Below are 21,426 nucleotides of genomic sequence, written 5' to 3'. Positions count from 1 at the left end.
AGGAGGAGAGTTTTGTAACGGCTCCTCCCATACTTGCCACACTTCCCCCTCGAAGCGTAAACGCTATTTGGGGTGCAGATAGCTATGTGGTGTGTCAAGCATACGTCCCCTGTTATTATACGATATCCTAAAGGGAAACATTATGGGTACTCGCGCCAGAAGTTAGAATTCTGTGAAACCTTTAGTTTAATTCTCTGGGAATATCTACTGTAGTCTTATATACCCTTAGGAAGCTACTGAAGGAACCTTCCATCAGGACGTCATGGCTTGAGCCCAAAAATGCGTGTACAGTGAACCCTCGCTACTTCGCGGTTCGACCATCGCGGATTCACCACTTCGCGGATTTTTTTCATAACCCATGTATATACATATATCGCGGATTTTCCGGAAATATCGAAAATACCGCGATGTGACCGATGGTGCGAGATTGGAGAAAGTAAGGAAAATTGAATCATGATCGATTTTCAATATAAATGAAACTTTGAGGAGCAACAAAGATATCATTTGTTAGAGAGATAGAGAGAGGTAAGGAATGGGAGGTAGTGAAAAGTAGCCCACAGAGAGAGAGAGAGAGAGAGAGAGAGAGGGGGTTTAAATGTAATAACCAAAAAAATATGATAGGTTATAACACATTGGTGCTTATGTAATATCAACTGTATACTGTAGACGGTTTGAATAAGTTAAGAAATGGTATAAATGATACTTTGTTAGTGTATTCGTACACACTCAAGAGCGGCAGCTAGATGACAGCTGATCTAATCACAGCCAAAAGTAAAACAAAAAGAAGTCAACAATACTCGATTTTTAAAACACACCCGAAATTTAAAAACAAAAGTACACGCTTTCTTAATGTGCAATTATCTATTTAAAGAGTGGCAATTTTCTAGAATAAAATGATATTTCCCAAAAAATAGTGGTTTGCTGATGAAATCGGATGCCGTATTTTTAGCTATGATTGAAATGGATGTAGACTCGGCCTAATTTTTTCGTTTCGTATTTAATTGACACTAAGAAAACTAATTTTAGTTTCTTCATCTAAATGTAAGTATTGTATAACACGAAGAGAGAGAGAGAGAGAGAGAGAGAGAGAGAGAGAGAGAGAGAGAGAGAGAGAGAGAGAGAGAGAATGAATCAGCTGTTGTAATCAAATGGCGTGTTTTTGTTTCGTGAGAATTTCATCACCACGACTATAACAACAACATACTGTACTGAACTTTACAGTATTATACAGACTACTGTAATATGATAAAGTAAAATATTTGTAATCTATTTTATATGAAATGGGGCTTTTTTTTTTTGTTTGTTTAAAATTTACATTTAGTATGTAAAACAACTCTCTTTCTCTCTCTCTCTCTCTCTCTCTCTCTCTCTCTCTCTCTCTCTCTCTCTCTCTCTCTCTCTTGTAGATTGTTTTCCTGCTTTGCTACGTATGTATGATTTTATATAGATACGGTAAATAATATTTGTAATAACATATTTTATAAAAGCTTTTACTGTAATATCATTATTTATCACTTTCATCATGGCGTTAAATTCCTTAGTTTGTTAACTGAACGTACGTTATGACGCCGTCGTTTCAGGCGGCGTCATAAAGAAAAAATTTCATTTGGAAGTCCTAAGAAAAAATAAGTAAAACATTAGTAATAACCAAATCAACATACTGTACTGAATAATCAATATAATTGATGCAAAAACTAACCTATACAAAGATGTGTAAATGCGTTTGTTTCTTCATTATAATCAGAGATAAACGTAAACAAAACATTGGTTGCCATTTTTTATCGTGCTTTTTAGGTGTTTAGGAAACGCATGATATAAAATCGCCTTTAATATTTGTGCCTGTTTTAGTTTATGGTGCTGTAGTACATGCATTAAGTGTTCTTTACATTAAAGGGTGGTTTGTTAACAGTACTACGTACAAGGGAAGGTTTTAAAAGTCCGAATATACATGTTAAATAAATAGGTAAATATGATGTCACTACTTCGCGGAATTTCACCTATCGCGGCCGCGTCTGGAACCTATCTACCGCGATAAACGAGGGTTCACTGTATACAGTATATGCATAAATGGAAATATACGTTTATGTTGTTAGATACTTGTAACTTTAATTACTGTTGACAACGTATCCGACGGACTCCGCCGTAAGGGAGTTGTCATTGTGTTGATACTTCTCCCCTCCTTGCCGCCCTACCCTGCGCTGATGGTCGGCAGGTTCTCAACACTCTCGTGTGTTTGTTTCATTACTGAGTTAAAGTGTATAACAGTTCAGCTCCCTTTCTAGGAATTATCTTATAAGGAAGGTGACTTATTCCCCAAATAGTTCATGTTGTGTAGGAAGCATGAATTGTAATTAATCACAATTTTTATTTTCTTTTCTACAGATAGCAGCGACTTAGAACACAAGGCCGATGGCAAACAGCTGCCCTGTTCGTTATCCTGCGCTTCATGTGGTAGCTCGTGAGCTGCCCACGTTATGAGGTAGCAATCGTTGTCAACCTTCATCTTGATGTTCCTCCTTCGAAGGGAACTTCTCTCTCTCTCGCGCGAGAAAGATATTATTACGCCTACGCTTTTTTCCCGTAGAGCTGGAAAAAAGCTTGCCTTAGGCAATGTCCTCCTTCGGGAGGACTTCTCTCTCGTTCGCGAGAGAGAGATTATTACGCCTATGCTTTTTTCCCATAGAGCTGGGTGAAAGCTTGCCTTGGCGATGTCCTCCTTCGGGAGGACTTCTCTCTCGTTCGCGAGAGAGAGATTATTACGCCTACGCTTTTTTCCCATAGAGCTAGGAGAAAGCTTGCCTTAGGCGATGTCCTCCTTCGGGAGGACTTCTCTCTCATTCGCGAGAGAGAGATTATTACGCCTATGCTTTTTTCCCATAGAGCTGGGAGAAAGCTTGCCCTAGGCGATGTCCTTCTTTGGGAGGACTTCTCTCTCATTCGTGTGAGAGAGATTATTACGTCCACGCGTTTTTTCCATAGACCTGGGTAAAAGTTTACCTTAGGCGATGTCCTCCTTTGGGAGGACTTCTCTCTCGTTCGCGAGAGAGAGATTATTACGCCTACGCTTTTTTCCCATAGAGCTGGGAGAAAGCTTGTCTTAGGCGATGTCCTCCTTTGGGAGGACTTCTCTCTCGTTCGCGAGAGAGATATTATTACGCCTATGCTTTTTTCCCATAGACCTGGGAGAAAGCTTGTCTTAGGCGATGTCCTCCTTCGGAAGGACTTCTCCCATGTTCGCAAGAGAGATTTTTTACGCCTACGCTTTATCCCCATAGAGCTGGGAGAAAGCTTGTCTTAGGTGATCTCTTTCGGGAGAAGTTTCCTCTCGTTCGTGAGAGATTACTTGTAGGAGTTTGCTGATCCACCAGGGGCGGTGGCAGAGCTTTCTGAAAAGCAGGTTTCCCCTTCGGTTGAACTAGTCTCTCGTTCTCGAGAGAAGACCGTCTCTGGGCATCGGCGGTCCCCTGTTACGCTTATGGTTTTCCTTCAGGGGCGGAGCGAGAGCCTTGTCTTAAGCGACGTTCTCCTTCTGGAGAACAAACCTCCCCTGCGGAGGTGTTATCTTTAGACCTTTGAACCTGCTGGTTCTCCTTGACCCTTCGGGGTCTCGTTACGATCACCTTTTGGGGTGGCGTGATCGTGCGCACGACCTGATTGGCGTGCACGGCCGATCTGGCGCACACAACCAAATTGACGTGCACGGCCGATGTGGGGCGCACAACCAAGCTCATGCGCGCAACCAACAGTGCGTGCGCCAACAACTAGGCGCTCGCAATCAGTTGAAGTGCGCGAACAACTCTTACAACAGAGTTTTTCGAACTCTCGTTGCACGAAGTGTTTGCACATGCGCAAGAGTATTACTCTTGTGACAGAGAGTCTTCTGACTCTCGTCGCAAGTGTTCGCGCACGCGCAAAAACCCGGAGGAATGCCTGCTACCTAGGGCTTTCCGACTCTCTACAGGTAACTATGACACAGTTCCTTTAAAAAAACATCTCTATGGTCGACCTCCCCCCACTACGGGATGGGTCTTCCAAATGCGTGACTTAATACGTCACTCTACACTCCCAGCTGATTACTATGTTAGCTAGGCTGGTTTCGCCAGCACCGATCCTTTCGTTTTCGAACGAACCACGATCATATTCCCTTCACCTTCCCACTTCGAGTGGTTTGGTTAGCAGACGGAAATGAGCGGGGAATGAAAAATTCTTTACATTCCAGTTCATATCCCCTGGCAGGCCTTGCCTGAATTAGACGGTAGTTTTCTCTCTAGTGAGAAAGCGTTCGATGGCAACTCCTTTGGGTAAGCGGTCGATAGCAATTATGTCTGGTCTTCTTGAAGCAAACCCCCACATATGAGACTTCACTCTTTTCAGGAGACTCGTTCCTGAGAAGTTTTACAGAACTTCAACAGGTGTTGTTAAATTTCATGAAGGCCGTAAGCCTTCCCAGAGCATGAGCTCTAGCCAAGACAAAACCGTGAGGTTATTGTCTTAAGCTCGGGTTCTACCGTTTGATTGAGTCAGCTTCTCCTGTCATTGTACCCTGGGTACAACGACTTGCCATTTCACACGATAGGCTTCTGAGACTTTTTATTCTACCCTTACAGGGTTATTGTCTTGAACAATTAGTCCCGAAGGAACAGTGTTAGCTGACATTTAAGAATGATAGCAACAGCGTGGGCAACTTTTCATTACATTTACGAACGTATCAAACCCCGCCCACAGGTAACCAGACATCCATTTTTGTGTATGAACACTGGCTAGCCCCTCACATAAAGAGGAGGGGCAATCCAAAGGAGAAATGATCGCTTCTATAACTGTATTTTTGGGCTCGAGCCATGTCGTCCTGATGGAAGCTGCCTCCGGCAACTTACTACTGTACTGTATAATATTTCTGCGATTGATATTATAAGAGAATTACCGTCAGGTATCATGGGGTTCTAACCCCCGGAACGACTATCCAAAGATATGTATAATCAGGGACGTATCCTAAGATAAACATTGATATCTGCACCCCGAATAGACCTTTCCCAGTCTAATCTTTGAAGGGGAAGGATAAGTGAGGAGCCGTTACTCGGTGCTCCCATACGACCCTGCCGCTTCATTCCTTCTCCACAGCTTATTTGCTACTGTGTGATATTTTTGTGCGCGCTCTTTTCACCTTTTCTCGAAGATTTTCTTTGTATGTAGGCTTCCTCTTCTTCGTTAAAGTTGAGTACCTACCTCTCATTGCCTTTTGTTTTAGCTGTTTTGCTTTGGTTTCCTTCGCGGAGTTAGATGTTAGCTTTTGTGTTAGAGGAAGCCGTAGCGCTTCGAGTCCAGCTAGCCATGGCGTCCAGTTTCGTAACTGAATGCTCCTTTTTCATGTTTACTTGTTTATTTGGTAAGTTTCACGTTAGCTAGTAGTTTATTAGCATTACGATGCTTTGGGCTGTATTTTAAGTTAGCTTTTACATTGCATTTTTATCATGTCTTTTTAAGTTCGTATCAGTTTCGGCTAGCCTAGCCTGGAGACAGTAAGTTTTTAGTTGGAGACGGACTCGCCGTTTTCGTTTTTGGTCTTTAGTTCCTATTTTGTTGACAGTGGTTTCTTTCCTCGTAGAGGTTTTTACTCAGTCATACTAGTTTCTGAGATTTTTGTCCCACTTGTTGATGTTTCTCGGTACTATGACCGTTTAAGCTCCTGGTCATCGTGCTACAAGCATCTGAATTCTCTCAGGGCTAGGAAGGCGCAGTTTTTTGGAGTTCCCCTTTCCGAAGGGTGAGCTCACTTATCTTGTTCAGTCGGTTTGCTGACTGTCTTACTGCCTTTTCTTTTAGTCTTTGGGATTTTTCTTCTGACTTGTCGTATCCAGGCCTAGCGTACCCTTCGACGGCGTGTTCGTTGGTCCATTTTGCTACATTCATTCATATGTTCTCATGTTGGCTTACGGTAGGTCTATCGTGTTCCCCTTTGTGAAGGGTGAGCTTTTTCCTGTTGGTGCGCTGACAGTTGTGTGCTGCCGTATCCTAGCCTCTGAGAATTTTAGATAGAGTAGTAAAATTTCTACTTTGTCTTTACAGTACATCTCTCCATAGTGAGTCTTCCCATTACTGATATCGAACTTAATTTTATTTATAATGCTGTGTTTTTGCTATTGTTGTGGTGAGGCCTATTCCCTCTGGGGTTCTGGTCATATAGAACCGTCAGCATACCCCTTTATGAAAGAGCGAATTGTCAGACTGATGGCATTGCCGGTACTTACGGCTTCATCGTCTCCGACAGCATTCCTTTTCTTTGGCATACGATTGTGATACGTCGCTTTTTAAAGCAGTGCGGCCTGTACTGCCACAACCTTTGCTAACGGCATGATGTTTCTGTGGGAACTATTGTCGTCTGACTTTGCTGCCATTCTTACCAACACTGCCGTTACTGACGAAAGATGAAGCCTCGTATAGTGGAGTGTTCTTATGCCTCTGCTTTAGGAAGAGCCTTGGGAGATGGCAATGCTGTTACCTAAGTGTGCTGTTACTAACGGCAATTTTTGTACCATGATGGCAAATGTTTTCTTCGTCAGCGAATCTGTTGGGCCGCTATGCTACATACGTTCTTGATCTCCCCTGGCTAGACTGAGCAGATTTTTAGAGTTCCCCCCTTGCGAAGGGTGATTTCTCCTTATTGGTGTTCTGACTTACCTGTTCTGCCGTTCCTTCATAGCCTCTGGGATTTCTTGATTTACCTGTGGCATTGACTTATTAGGCTTAGCCATTCCGCATTTGCTCGTGATCTCTCGTACAAGGACTGCGCAGTCTTTTGGAACTCCTCTTTGCGAAGGGTAATGTCATCATGTCGGAATGCCGACTTGCATGAACGGCTGCTATCTCTTAGACTCTGAGATTTCTCGATCAGACGGAGGTCACCGTTTTTGACGGCGTGGCATTTATTTTATTGCATGGGTATAGTTTCTCCATGTTGTCACCTCCCTCTTTTTATCCTAGTCTTTCCGGGACAGACATTGCATGGAATTTATTATTATGTGACCTTCCATGGCCGTCGGTATACTTCTCGCTGAGGGGTGAGCTATCAGACTAACGACAGTGCTGGTGTCTGTGGCTTTGTTGCCACCTTTTGGCTCACTGTTCTATTGTACCTGTACGGGCGATGTTTCGCGGTTTGCGGCAGTGCCTCCACTGGCGGCGCTGCCTTCAGCTAAGGCATGGTTTTCTTCTACAGGAATCATTGCTGTTTGTCTCTGCCGTTATTAGCGGAGGGGCTAGTAATAGTCTCTAGGAGGGGTTGACTGTACCAGCGCCTGAAGTCACATAGGAGGATGGCGGTGATGATTTTACCCCCTAGCGATGCCGGTGCTTCTGGCAATGCTGGTATATTTGGCGTACCGGCCTATGGCAACGCCTGAATAATGGTTATGTTGCCACCTTTCGACACCCAAATATAGTTTTTTCCTACTCAAAATCTGTTTTTTGGGCTTGGCCATGTCGTCCTGATGGAAGATTCCTTTAGGTAGCTTTCTAAGGGATATTTGCTACAGTGATACTCCCAGAGAATTAACCATAGGTCTCCAGAATTCTATCTCCTGGCGCAAGTATCCTTTGTGACGGGCCGAGAGAAGGTTGTGACTCAAAGGCAGGAAGCAATCAATTGAGTAACTTTATTAAAGAACACTCTCCTTTATATACCAAACCTTAAGGCAACAGGAAATTTCATGTTCGAGAAACAGACAATGTTACAGAGGAAAAACGCAGACATGTTTATTCTGGTTCTTTTTAGTGCGAGGGAATAGTGCAGATACAAGCATAATACTGTATATACAAAATAATTTATGTACGATCGTGTGACACTCGGTTGGTACATGGCTCCCCCCCTAAAAATGACATACTGTACATGTTAAATAGGGCGCCCTGATCTAGAGAGGCAAACTGTAGGCAGGTCATCTGGCAGAAGATAAGCAGGTTTTAGACGATCAATGGAGACCCAGTCTTCTTTGCCACGAATGTTTAGTAGGAATGCTTTCGGACTGCGTCGGATCACAAGGAAAGGGCCCGTGTAAGGGGGCGTTAGCGGTGGCTTGCTAGTGTCGTTGCGCAGGAAGACGTGCGTTGCAGAGTGCAAGTTTGTTGGTATGTGATGCTTCGCTGGGGGCTTGTAAGTCTGGCGGCATGGAGTAAATTTTCCCACGACGTGACGTATGCGCTGGAGATCGTCGGAGGAGGTTGTAGAAGAAAAAAATTCGGCAGGGACGACCAAAGGGTCGCCATACACCATTTCAGCTGCCGAGACGTTGAGGGCGTCTTTAGGAGTGGTCCCTAGTCCCAGGAGGACCCAGGGAAGCTGAGTAAACCAGTTGCAATCCTTACAGCGGGACATCAAAGCTGCTTTGACGGTGCGATGAAAACGTTCAACCATTCCATTGGCAGCGGGGTTGTAGGCCGTTGTCTGATGTAGGATGATGCCCAGGGGATTCGCTAATGATGTTCACAATTGAGAGGTGAAAGTAGTTCCCCTGTTAGAAGTAATATGCTCAGGGGTACCAAATCTGCAATCCATCTAGAGAGTAAGGCAGATGTACATGAGGCGGACGTTGCAGTTTCCATGGGAATGGCTTCAGGCCAACAAGTGGAGCAGTCGATGACGGTAAACAGGTAACGATGTCCTTAGGATGTGAGTAGGGGGCCTACAACGTCGACGTGAATGTGTGCGAAACGACGCTGAGGTTGAGGAAAGGTGCCCACTCCTGAATCCGTGTGTCGATGTACTTTGGAAGTTTGGCAAGAAGTACAGGCGCGGACCCAATCCTTAGCATCCTTAGAAATGCCGTGCCAAATGAACTTTGCCTTCAGCAGCTGTGCAGTAGAACGGCACAAGGGATGTGAAAGGCCGTGAATGAAATCAAACACCTGTCGGCGCATGGGAGCAGGAATCCAAGGTCGCGGTCTGCCAGTACTGACGTCACAAAGGAGGGTGGTGTTGGAGTCTTCGAGGGGGAAGTCTTCCCAACGGAGGGACGTGCAAGATGTCCTACATGCTTGATACTCTGGATCCTGTTGTTGGGCTTCAGCCAGGGCATTGTAATCCAATCCCAGTTGAACGGCAGCCAACGTGTTTCTTGACAGGGCATCGGCAACGGGATTCATTTTCCCAGGGACGTATTGAAGGCGGAGAGATGACGGCGTTGCCGGGCGGACCAGGCATCAGACTGTCGAGTGAAGGCGTGCACCAGAGGCATGTGGTCTGTGCGAATGACGAAGGGCGTACCTTCTAAGAAATGGCGAAAGTGTCGGACAGCCAAGTGCACCGCCAGCAATTCGCAATCGAAGGTAGAATAACCCGATTCTGCCTTGGACAGTTTTCTGTTGAAGAAGGCCAATGGGCGGGGCGAGCCGTTGACCACCTGCTCGAGTACTGCACCAATAGCGACGTCGCTGGCATCGGTGGAGAGAAGGAGAGGGGCATGTGGGATAGGAAAAGTGAGAGCCGCAGCAGTTGATAGGGTCTTCTTTGCATTGCAGAAGGCCGCTTCTTGAAGGGGACCCCACTTCAGGTCCTTTGGCTTGCCCTTGAGGGAGGCGTAGAGGAGAGCAAGAGTGGCGACAATGGCTGGCAGAAAACGGGGATAATAGTTGATCATGCCCAAGAATTCCTGCAGAGCTTTGACGGTCGAGGGCGCGGGGAAGTTCTGAACGGCTGCTACCTTCTCAGGGAGGGGATGGACTCCTTCAGGAGTGATGCGGTGCCCTAAGAACGACACTTCGTTGGCGCCAAAGGTACACTTGTCGTACCGGACTACAAGGCCGTTTTGTTGCAGGCGTTCGAGCACGATGCGCAGGTGACGGAGGTGTTCCTCTTTTGAGGAGGAAAACACAAGTATGTCGTCCATATAACACACAGAAAGGGAGGTCCCCTAAGATACCATCCATGAGACGTTAAAACGTGGCCCCAGCATTACGAAGGCCAAAACAGGAGTAATTGAAGGTGTATGTACCAAACGGAGTGGTGATGGCGGTCTTGGGGATGTCTTCTGGGTTCATAGGCATCTGATAATACCCCTAAAGGAGGTCGAGCGTAGAGAAAACTTTCGCTTTTTGCAGGTAGGAGGTCACGTCGGCAATGTTTGGGAGGGGGTAGTGATCCGGTTCTGTTTGCATGTTCAGGCGCCTGTAATCCCCGCACGGACGGAGGGAGCCGTCTTTCTTCAGAATGATGTGTAAGGGTGACGACCATGGGCTGGAGGCCTTTTGGCAAAGGCCCATTTCCTCCATTTCGGCGAACGTCTGTTTGGCGGCTGCCAATCGTGCCGGTGCCAGACGTCTGAATTTTGCGAAAACTGGGGGTCTCGTCGTCTTGATATGGTGATAAATACCGTGCTTGGCAGGAACCCTGGGCGTTTGGCGAAGTTCTGGACGGAAAACTTCCGGGTATGACATGAGGAGGTGGGCGTAGGCATCTGTGGGTGCGCTGATGTGGAGAGCGAGGTTAGATGGGCGGGTTGAAGAGGTGTCGACAAGAACGAGTATGCGTTGACCAATCGTCGGTGGGCGACATCGACCAGAAGGTGGAAATGAGAGAGGAAATCCGCACCGAGGATTGGCAATGTGACGTCAGCAACGAGAAACTTCCAATTGAATTTACCTTTTCCGAACGATAATGTGAGGTTCTCATAACCATAGGTGGGTATCGCACATCCGTTGGCAGCTACCAAGCGGACGTCGGCAGATGTAGACAGACTACGTCGTGTCTTGAAGAGTTTCCTTGGCAAAAGAGAACGACAAGCACCTGTGTCTACCAAAAATCGTACGCCTATGCTTGCATCATGTAAAAAGAAAAGATTAGAAACACGGGAGGCCACCGCCACGAGCGATGGCCTACTTACACATTTTTTGGCCACTGACAATCCTCGGCACATTTCTTCGCGGTTGCCCTGAATCTGAAGTGGTAGTAGCAAAACTGCGGTGGATGGGAGGTAGTAAGTGGCCGTAGAAGTCGTTTGTTGGGGCGCGAGCGATTGGTGGGTGGTGGGCGGCTTTGTCGCTGCTTCGGCACGTCACGGGGTAGGTGTGTATGTCCTACGGCATTCATGTCAGCTTCGGTTGACGTTGAATAGGCATCCTCTTCGTCAGGGGTGGAGGCGTTGATGGAGGTCTTGAAGTGGCTGTCCATAAGGGCGTTGGCTTCGGTCATCAAGTCCTTTATGGGTAAACTATCGACATCGGGTATGGCAGCGCGTATAGGTCCGGGTAAACGGCGTATTCAAAGGGCACGAAGTAGGTTCACCTCACGAGGAGAGCCGTCTGCGGCAGGTTGAAGGTGAGCGATACTGGTCATTTCCCTGAGGGCAAGCGAAGCCCTTTGGTCCCCCAACGGTTGTTGCGAGAGCTGAAAAAGCTTTGCTATACGGGCAGCTGGCGACGGCGATTACTGCTGCAGAAGGTATGTTTTGAGGGCGTCATACGCTATTGGGGTGTCTCCTTGTTCACAAAGCCAGTCAGATATTTCTGGGAAGGTGTCCTCGGGTATCGCCGCGAGAACATAATCTGCTTTGGTGGTTGAGCGAGTAACGCCCTTGATGCGAAACTGGACTTCTGCGCGCTGAAACCAAGCAAACGCCTCTCCGCAGCACCAACTTCTGTAGAGTCCGCCATAGTACCAACGATGGAGGGGCGAGGGGGGAGGGGGTGGAAGGCGGTGGGAGCGAGTCGACTTCCGGGGTCACCAATGTGACAGGCCGAGAGAAGGTTGTGACTCAAAGGCAGGAAGCAATCAACTGAGTAAATTTAATAAAGAACACACTCCTTTATATACAAAACCTCAATGCAACAGGAAATTTCATGTTCGAGAAACAGACAATGTTACAGAGGAAAAACGCTGACATATTTATTCTGGTTCTTTTTAGTGCGAGGGAAGAGCGCAGATACAAGCATAATATATACAAAATAATTTATGTACGATCGTGTGACACACGGTTGGTACATCTTGATATATCTTTAAGGATATCGCATAAAATCAGAGGACATATTTTTTGATATGACAGATAGCAATCTTCACCCCGAATATACTTAATTCTTTGAGGGGGAAGAGTGGCGAACGAAAGGGGACCCGTTATCAAGATACCCGATGGACCTCCCTCTACTACTATGGCCCATCATTCCTTTCAACTGTAGCATTTAAGCTAAGTGCGCTCCCACGTTTCTCTCGATGTTGTTATGGTTTATCGGATTATTATCATGCAATCTCCAGCATCTTCATCTTCTGGAAAATTGAGTATTTGATCTTTCCTGTGGCTGTGTATAATTTACAGCTCCCTTATCACAGTTGAATTTGTATAATTCAAGTGTGTTAAGTGGAGCGCAGCCAACCCGAAGGCGGCCATTTTGAGACCGCTTTCGCACGCCATACATGCAATTTATTAAGTTAGTAGTGCTACGCTCCAGGTATTTAGCTATAAAAAAACCTTTAGCTAGTTAGGCAAATTATTCTAGTGAAGATTGCATACATATAATATTTCCTCTTCCAATATGTAACGTTATTTTCATATACTACGAGGGCCTCGGTGGTATCACTCGTAGCCGCGGTCCCCACCCGAGTTGGGCTAGCCTAACCCGTTCTTTCTGTATACGTTAGTAATGTAAATCCCATTGTTTAACCTCTTGTATCGTTCCTATTAATTCGGTTGGGGATGAATATCCCCTAGAATTCATTGATATAATTCAATATTTTTCTCTTTTAGAGAAAAGAGGATAAACCCTTCCTCCCCCCTGAGCGCCGCCATCCCAAGCGGCAGCCCTATCTTTCGTCATCGCCACCGAGTAGTTAACTCCGGCCTGACTTGGATAGTTTTTTACCGTCGATCTTCTTTGTCGCCGACTATCTCGGCTTCGAAGTATGACGGTAACTCAGGGTGTATTGTCTTTTGGCCGACAATGTTTCCGACAGGGGAATCGTGATTCCTCTGCCGCCTACGTCGTTGTCGGCAAGGGAAGCTATGCTTCCTTAGTTTACAACCGAAAGTAGGCGGCATACCTGCCGCCGCCTTTCTCCCTTGTAGACTATAAGACATGTCTTATAGCCGACAATGTCGCGGATGGGGGAATTCTTATTCCTCTGCCGACCATGACGGCGTCAGCACAGGAAGCCATGCTTCCTTGGTTTACAGCCGAAAGTAGACGGCATGCTTGCCGTCACCTTTCTCCCCTGCAAACTATAAGACCTTTTCCCTCCCCCCTCTGTCCTTTAGTGTCAGCCTAGCCGTCACAACGTTCTTTGGCCGGTATTCTGCAATCATCCCGGCTTGCCGGGTCGACTAAGTTGCCGACTGGGACCCTACCAGCGGTGGTTGGGTTGCCGCCTCGGCCAACTCCCCCTTATGTCCTTCCTTCACCGAAAGTGAATGCCCCGGGGGGAAAGACTGAGCCGGCCCTGACGGCTGCAGGTGGGAAACCTATTATACTGTTAAGAATTCTTCAGTCCTCTCTTGGACTGCCATCCACAAACCTTGCAACCGGCAGTAGACCTGGCACCAAAAGTTGTGGCCAGATGGAAGCTAGAATCAAATGGATTCCTCCCCTTCCATTAGAACTCTCATTCTGGGAAGGAGACAGTAGGCGGCAGTAGCCCTCCTACACTTCCAATTATTATGCTGAACCATAATAATAGGAAATACTCCTTTCCATTCTTTCCCTCTCTCTATCAGTTAGTGCTGCCAGGCACTAGCCTAACCCCGGTAGTATACCAGTAAAACTACAGTATACAGCAATACAGTAGCCAGTATAACTACAGTATATAACAATACAGTAGTTAGAAAACTATAGTATATAACAATATAGTAGTTGGTAAAACTACAGTATGCAATAATACAGTAGCCAGTATAACTACAGTAGATAACAATACAGCAGTTAGAAAACTACAGTATACAATAATACAGTAGTAAAAGTAATTTTGGGTTCGGCCATGTCGTCCTGATGGAAGGTTCCTTTAGGTAGCTCTCTTAGGGATATTTGCTACAGTGATACTCCCAGAGAATTATCCTTGGTCTCCAGAATTCTAACTCCTGGCGCGAGTATCCTTAATATAGTTTTAAGGATATCGCATAATACCAGGGGACATATTTTTTTATATGACACACAGCAATCTTCACCCCGAATAGATTTAACTCTTTGAGGGGGAAGAGTGGCGAACGAAAGGGGAGCCGTTATCAAGGTACCCGGTGGACCCCCTCCCTTTACTACTATGGCCCATCATTCCTTTGAACTGTGGCATTTAAGCTAAGTGCGCTCCTACGTTTCTCTCGGTGTTGTTACTGTTTAATTCGATACGTATCTCTCTTAGAGAAAAGAGGATAAACCCTTCCTCCCCCCTGAGCGCCGCCATCCCAAGCGGCAACCCTATCTTTCTTCATCGCCACTGAGTTGTTAACTCCGGCTTGACTTAGATAGTTTTACCGTCGATCTTCTTTTCCGCCCAGTATCCTGGCTTCGAAGTATGATGGTAACTCAGGATGTATTGTCTTTTAGCCGACAATGTCGCCGACAGGGGAATCGTGATTCCTCTGCCGCCCACGACGTTCTCGGCAAGGGAAGCTATGCTTCCTTAGTTTACAACCGAAAGTAAGCGGCATACATGCCGCCGCCTTTCTCCCTTGTAGACTATAAGACATGTCCTATAACCGACAATGTCGCCGACAGGGGAATTCTTATTCCTCTGCTGCCCACGACGGCGTCGGCACAGGAAGCCATGCTTCCTTGGTTTACAGCCGAAAGTAGGCGGCATACTTGCCGCCGCCTTTCTCCCCTGCAAACTATAAGAACTTTTTCCTTCCCCCCTCTGTCCTTTAGTGTCGGCCTAGCCGTCACAATATTCTTTTGGCCGGTATTCTACAATCATCCCGGCTTGCTGGGTTGACTGAGTTGCTGGCCGGGATCCTACCAGCGGCGGTTGGGTTACCGCCTCGGCCAACTCCACCTTATGTCCTTCCTTCACCGGAAGCGAATGCCCCTGGGGGAAAGGCTGACCCGGCCCTGACGGCTGCCGGTGGGAAACTCAGTATACTGTTGAGAATTCTTCAGTCCTCTCTTGGACTGCCATCCACAGGCCTTCACAGGTAGTAGGTTGGCCAGGCCACCAGCCACCCGTTGAGATACTACGGCTAGAGAGTTATGGGGTCCTTTGACTGGCCAGACAGTACTACATTGGATCCTTCTCTCTGCTTACGGTTCATTTTCCCTTTTGCCTACATACACACACCGAATATTCTGGCCTATTGTTTAGACATTCTCCTCTGTCCTCATACACCTGACAACACTGAGATTACCAAACAATTTTTCTTCTCTCAAGGGGTTAACTACTGCACTGTAATTGGTCAGTGGCTACTTTCCGGTTGGTAAGGGTAGAAGGGACTCTTTAGCTATGGTAAGCAGCTCTTCTAGGAGAACGACACTCAAAAATCAAACCATTGTTCTCTAGTCTTGGGTAGTGCCATAACCTCTGTACCATGGTCTTCCACTGCCTTGGCTTAGAGTTCTCTTGCTTGAGGGTACACTCGGGCACACTGTTCTCTCTTGTTTCTCCTCCCTGTTTTGTTAAAGATTTTATAGTTTATATAGGAAATATTTATTTTAAGATTGTTGCTGTTCTTAAAACAATTAATTTTTTCCTTGTTTTCTTTCCTCACTGGGCTGTTTTCTCTGTTGGAGCCCCTGGGCTTATAGCATCCTGCTTTTCCAAACTAGGGCTGCGGCTTAGCAAATAATAATAATAATAACCGGCAGTACAGCTGGCACCAAAAGTTGTGGCTGGATGGAAGCTAGAATCAGATGCATTCCTCCCCTTCCATTAGAATTCTCATTCTGGCAAGGAGACAGTAGGCGGTAGTAGCCCTCCTACACTTCCATTTATTGTGCTAAACCATAATAATATAAACCCTCCTTCCCATTCTTTCTCTCTCTCTCTCACTTAGCACTAGCCTAACCCCAGTAGTGTACTGGTAAAACTACAGTATACAACAATACAGTAGCCAGTAAAACTACAGTATATAACAATACAGTAGTTGGAAAACTACAGTATATAACAATACAGTAGTACAAGTATTTCTAACATACTCTGTGTATCCTTTCACAGTCTATTGTTGGGACCGCATAACACCCCGATGAATCCTTTGATTATCGGGACACTCACGAAACAGAGTTGAGTATTATTATTTTACAGGTGGAGGAGTTGGTATAAATATTCACTAGCTCCGGCTCTATGTACAAGAGTTATTCCACTCTGTATTTTCCCTTATAAGGAATTTAAATGTTAATATTGACAGAGGTCTCAGCAATTGCCTGTGAGAGGAAACACAGATATGTGTCTTTCCTATTTCCTTTCTAGATTACTATCCTAAGCTATTAGATATAATAGTAAGTATTACAATTGTTCAAGTATACATTATATCAATGATATAAACTACTGAGTACTCATTTCACCCTTTTTCTCCCTTACAGGAGGAGCCAATGGTGAAGTGTACAGTTTTGTTCTGCAACCACAGAATAAAAACTTTTGTGGGCATACGATGTACAGGTCTCATGCCCCTGCTGCATCGTATCTGGATCCCTGAGGTATTGGGACCCGTATTTTTAAGCATGCATTATATCAATGATATAAACAACTGAGTACTCATTTCCCCCTTTTTCTCCCTTACAGGAGGAGCCAATGGTGAAGTGTACAGTTGTGTTCTGCAACCACAAGAGTAAGAACTTTTGTGGGCATACGGTGTACAGTCTCATGCCCCCTGCTGCATCGTATCTGGATCCCTGAGGTACTGGGACTCGAAGGGTTACTCCAACTGCTCGACCTTGCTGACCGACGGCTTTGGAGCAGATATCCCTGACACTGGAGTCAATGAATACAACAAGGGAAACCCTTCGAAGGTGAGTATGAGGCTTCCAGAAGAACTCTCCGGGACCTTACCTACCTAACAAATCTCTGAAGTGCCTACTGTTCCCTAAGGCTCAATCCAGTACGGTTGTGCCTCAGGTATAGGTCCAGCGTCCCTTTATCCAACGGACATTGGACGCGGATATTAACAAGGCACTGCAAGGCTTGGACATCCACCAAGAACGGATGTCGGAGGTGCCCATTGACACCGAACAGGACCTACTGCAAGAAGGCCCTGAAGAAGAGGGGGTTCAACCACCCATGGAGGAAGAAGGATCCATTTCGACGGTGACTGAGGACCCTCAGCTCACTGTGTCGGCATATCAACCTATGCCGTCAACCTCTTCAGCCCCAACTCCCCAACTGGCTATACAGGTCGGCAGAGAGTCGATCCCGCAGATGTTGACACTGACACTGTTCCAGAAGGAACAAGAGGAGAATAAGCAAGATTTCAAAGAGATGAAGAGAGAGGTACAGGAAGGGAAACGCCCTGGTGCTTCCAGGGACTCTGCTAAGCCCCTTAAAATATCTGACCTCCCTCACTGCTCCGAAACCAACCCCTGGAGGTATACGGAACACATGCTCATGATGAATGGGAAGCTTTATATCTCCGAGAAGTTGGGGGCCGAACCCCTTGAAGAACTTCAATTCTGGCTCAGCTTTCAGCGTACCCAGATTGCTACATGAGACTGCGAGATGAACTTGCATCCCACGAGGAGACTATACCGAGGGAAGTCATTGTCTTCGAACATGACAAGGCACAAGCCATCCTTACCAAGACCCAGAAAGCAGCCGGATATACTAATTCCAAAGTCTCAGCATTGAGCAAGAAGCACCCAACCTTCATTGCTCCTTCCTCCAGAGCCTTCCCCCTTTCGAGGAAAGCCCTAGACTGTGTCATGAGAGCAGTCGAAGAGGGCAAACCCTGAGCAAGAAGCACCCAACCTTCCTTGCTCCTTCCTCCAGAGCCTTCCCCCTTTCGAGGAAAGCCCTAGACTGTCATGAGAGCAGTCGAAGAGGGCAAACCCTGCCCAATTCTAGAGAAATACATACATATACCAAGGCACTTCCCCCAATTTTGGGGGATAGCCAACATCAAACAAATGAAACAAAAAAGGGGACGTCTCCTCTTTATGTTCCTCCCAGCCTGACAAGGGACTCAACCGAGTTCGGCTGGTAATGCTAGGGTGGCACAGCCCACCCTCCCTCATTATCCACCACAGATGAAGCTTCATAATGCTGAATCCCCTACTGCTTCTACCTCCGCGGTCATCCAAGGCACCGGAAGAAGCAGGAGGGCCTACCCGAACTGCGTCACAATCGCTCGCCATTCATTCCTATTTCTAGCACTCTCTCTTGCCTCTCTCACATCTATCCTCCTATCACCCAGAGAAACCTTGGCCTTCCTCTTGTTCTTCTCCCATCAACTCTTGCATTCATCACCTTCTTTAACAGACAGCCATTTTCCATTCTCTCAGCATGGCCAAGCCACCTCAACACATTCATATCCACTCTAGCTGCTAACTCATTTCTTACACCCGTTCTCACCCTCACTACTTCATTCCTAACCCTATCTACTCGAGATACACCAGCCATACTCCTTAGACACTTCATCTCAAACACATTCAATTTCTGTCTCTCCGTCACTTTTATTCCCCACAACTACGATCCATACATCACAGTTGGTACAATCACTTTCTCATACAGAACTCCCTTTACATTCATGCCCAACCCTCTATTTTTTACTACTCCCTTAACTGCCCCCAACACTTTGCATCCTTCATTCACTCTTTGACGTACATCTTCTTCCACTTCACCATTTGCTGCAATAACAGACCCCAAGTATTTAAACTGATCCACCTCCTCAAGTAACTCTCCATTCAACATGACATTCAACCTCGCACCACCTTCCCTTCTTGTACATCTCATAACCTTACTCTTATCCACATTAACTCTCAACTTCCTTCTCTTACACACCCTTCCAAATTCTGTCACTAATCGGCCAAGCTTCTCTTCCGCGTCTGCAACCAGTACAGTATCATCCGCAAACAACAACTGATTTACCTCCCATTCATGGTCATTCTCGTCTACCAGTTTCAATCCTCGTCCAAGCAATGGAGCATTCACCTCTCTCACCACTCCATCAACATACAAGTTAAACAACCACGGTGAAATCACACATCCCTCTCTCAGTCCCACTCTCACCGGAAACCAATCGCTCACTTCATTTCCTATCCTAACACATGCTTTACTACCTTTGTAGAAACTTTTCACTGCTTGCAACAACCTTCCACCAACTCCATATAACCTCATCACATTCCACATTGCTTCCCTATCAACTCTATCATACGCTTTCTCCAGATCCATAAACGCAACATACACATCCTTACCTTTTGCTAGATATTTCTTGCATATCTGCCTAACTGTAAAAATCTGATTCATACAACCCCTACTTCTTCTAAAACCACCCTGTACTTCTAAGATTGCATTCTCTGTTTTATCCTTAATCCTATTAATCAGTACTCTACCATACACTTTTCCAACTACACTCAACAAACTAATACCCCTTGAATTACAACACCCATGCACATCTCCGTTACCCTTGTATAGTGGTACAATACACGCACAAACCCAATCTACTGGTACCATTGACAACACAAAACACATATTAAACAATCTCACCAACCATTCAAGTACAGTCACACCCCCTTCCTTCAACATCTCAGCTCTCACACCATCCATACCAGATGCTTTTCCTACTCTCGTTTCATCTAGTGCTCTCCTCACTTCCTCTCTTGTAATCTCTCTCTCATTTTCATCTCCCATCACCGGCACCTTAACACCTGCAACAGCAATTATATCTGCCTCCCTATTATCCTCAACATTCAGTTAACTTTCAAAATACTCCGCCCACCTTTTCCTTGTCTCCTCTCCTTTTAACAACCTTCCATTTCCATCTTTCACTGTCTCTTCAATTCTTGAACCAGCCTTCCTTACTCTTTTCACTTCTTTCCAAAACTTCTTATTCTCTTCATATGAATGACCCAATCCCTGACCCCACCTCAGGTCAGCTTCCCTCCTTGCCTCACTTACATTGCGCTTTACTTCCACATTTTTCTCTCTATATCTTTCATACTTCTCTACACTATTACTCTGCAGCCATTCTTCAAAAGCCCTCTTTTTCTCTTTCACTTTTACCTTCACTCCTTCATTCCACCATTCACTGCCCTTCCTCATGCTGCCTCCAACAAACTTCTTGCCCCACACATCACTTGCAATCCCAACAAAATTTTCTTTTACTAACTTCCACTCCTCCTCTAAATTACCAGTTTCTCTTACTTTCACTTCGTCATATGCCATTTTCAACTTTTCTTGATATTTACTTTTTACCCCCGGTTTTATTAGCTCTTCAACCCTCACTAGCTCCCGTTTACATCCACCTACTCTATTCCCCCACTCTTTTGCTACAACTAATTTTCCTTCCACCAAAAAATGATCAGACATTCCGTTAGCCATACCCCTAAATACGTGCACGTCTTTCAATCTTCCAAACATTCTTTTAGTTATCAACACATAATCCATTAATGCCCTTTCTACACTCTTCCATTTGCCACTCTTACCCATGTATACTTGTTTTTATCTTTCTTTTTGAAAAAGCTTGAACTTATCACCATCTCTTGCTCAACACATATCTACCAGTCTCTCACCACTCTCATTGCACCTTCTACCTCTCCTGCCCCCACTCTAGCATTTAAGTCACCCATGGCAACTACTGTACATAATTCCTTCTACCCAGTCCTTCTACACACCTAGTTAATTCATTCCAGAACTCATTCCGCTCTTCACTTTTCTCACAACCTGGCCCATACGCACTGACAAAAGCCCAACATTCCCTACCCAACCTAACTCTTACCCACATTAACCTAGATATCTCTTTCCATTCCACTACTTTACTTGTGATCCATTCACTCAGCAATAAAGCCACACCTTCACTTGCTCTTCCTCTTTCAATCTCAGACATTCTACCAGACATTTCACCAAACATAACTTCACCTTTCCCTTTTATCTTTGTCTCACACAAAGCCAATATATCCATCTTTTTATTCCTAAACATACTTTCAATCTCACATCTCTTACTCTCTATCGTACTACATCCATGCACATTCAAACACCCCAAAACTAGAGTGCGGGGAGCATTCACTCTCCCCCCCAGCTCCACCTCTTTGATGTCTCACAGGATTATAATACAGGAGAGGGGGTTCCCAGCCCCCTTGTCCCATCCCTTTTAGTCGCCTCTTACGACACGCAGGGATACGTTATCGCTATTCTAATTGTTTTTATGCCCCCACGACATAACCATTATCTCTAGCTATGCCCACCTGCGAGGAAAAGTGGAAAGAGGTACATTTAACCTTCTCCGTCTCGAAGTTGGATCCGGAGGTAGCAGGCCAGCAGTTTAATGAGAACCTTCCAAAGTTGCTAGACCATCTTTTGAGAAGGGAACAGGAGATGAAAGATAG

General features: G+C 45.8%; 1 protein-coding gene and 1 pseudogene across 1 annotated transcript in view; both read left to right on the top strand.

The window, feature by feature from the left end:
* Nucleotides 1-16,641, top strand: part of LOC137648565 (uncharacterized) — a 32,152-nt pseudogene extending 15,511 nt beyond the window's left edge.
* The window catches only part of Ufl1 (UFM1 specific ligase 1), a 267,931-nt gene that overhangs the window by 186,188 nt on the left and 60,317 nt on the right, over nt 1-21,426 (top strand). The window lies entirely within an intron of this gene.

This window comes from Palaemon carinicauda, chromosome 10, assembly GCF_036898095.1.
Source record: "Palaemon carinicauda isolate YSFRI2023 chromosome 10, ASM3689809v2, whole genome shotgun sequence".
In the NCBI taxonomy this organism is placed as follows: domain Eukaryota; kingdom Metazoa; phylum Arthropoda; class Malacostraca; order Decapoda; family Palaemonidae; genus Palaemon; species Palaemon carinicauda.
The sequence above is the reverse complement of the archived record's forward strand: the minus strand, read 5'-3'. Positions and strand labels throughout refer to the sequence as shown.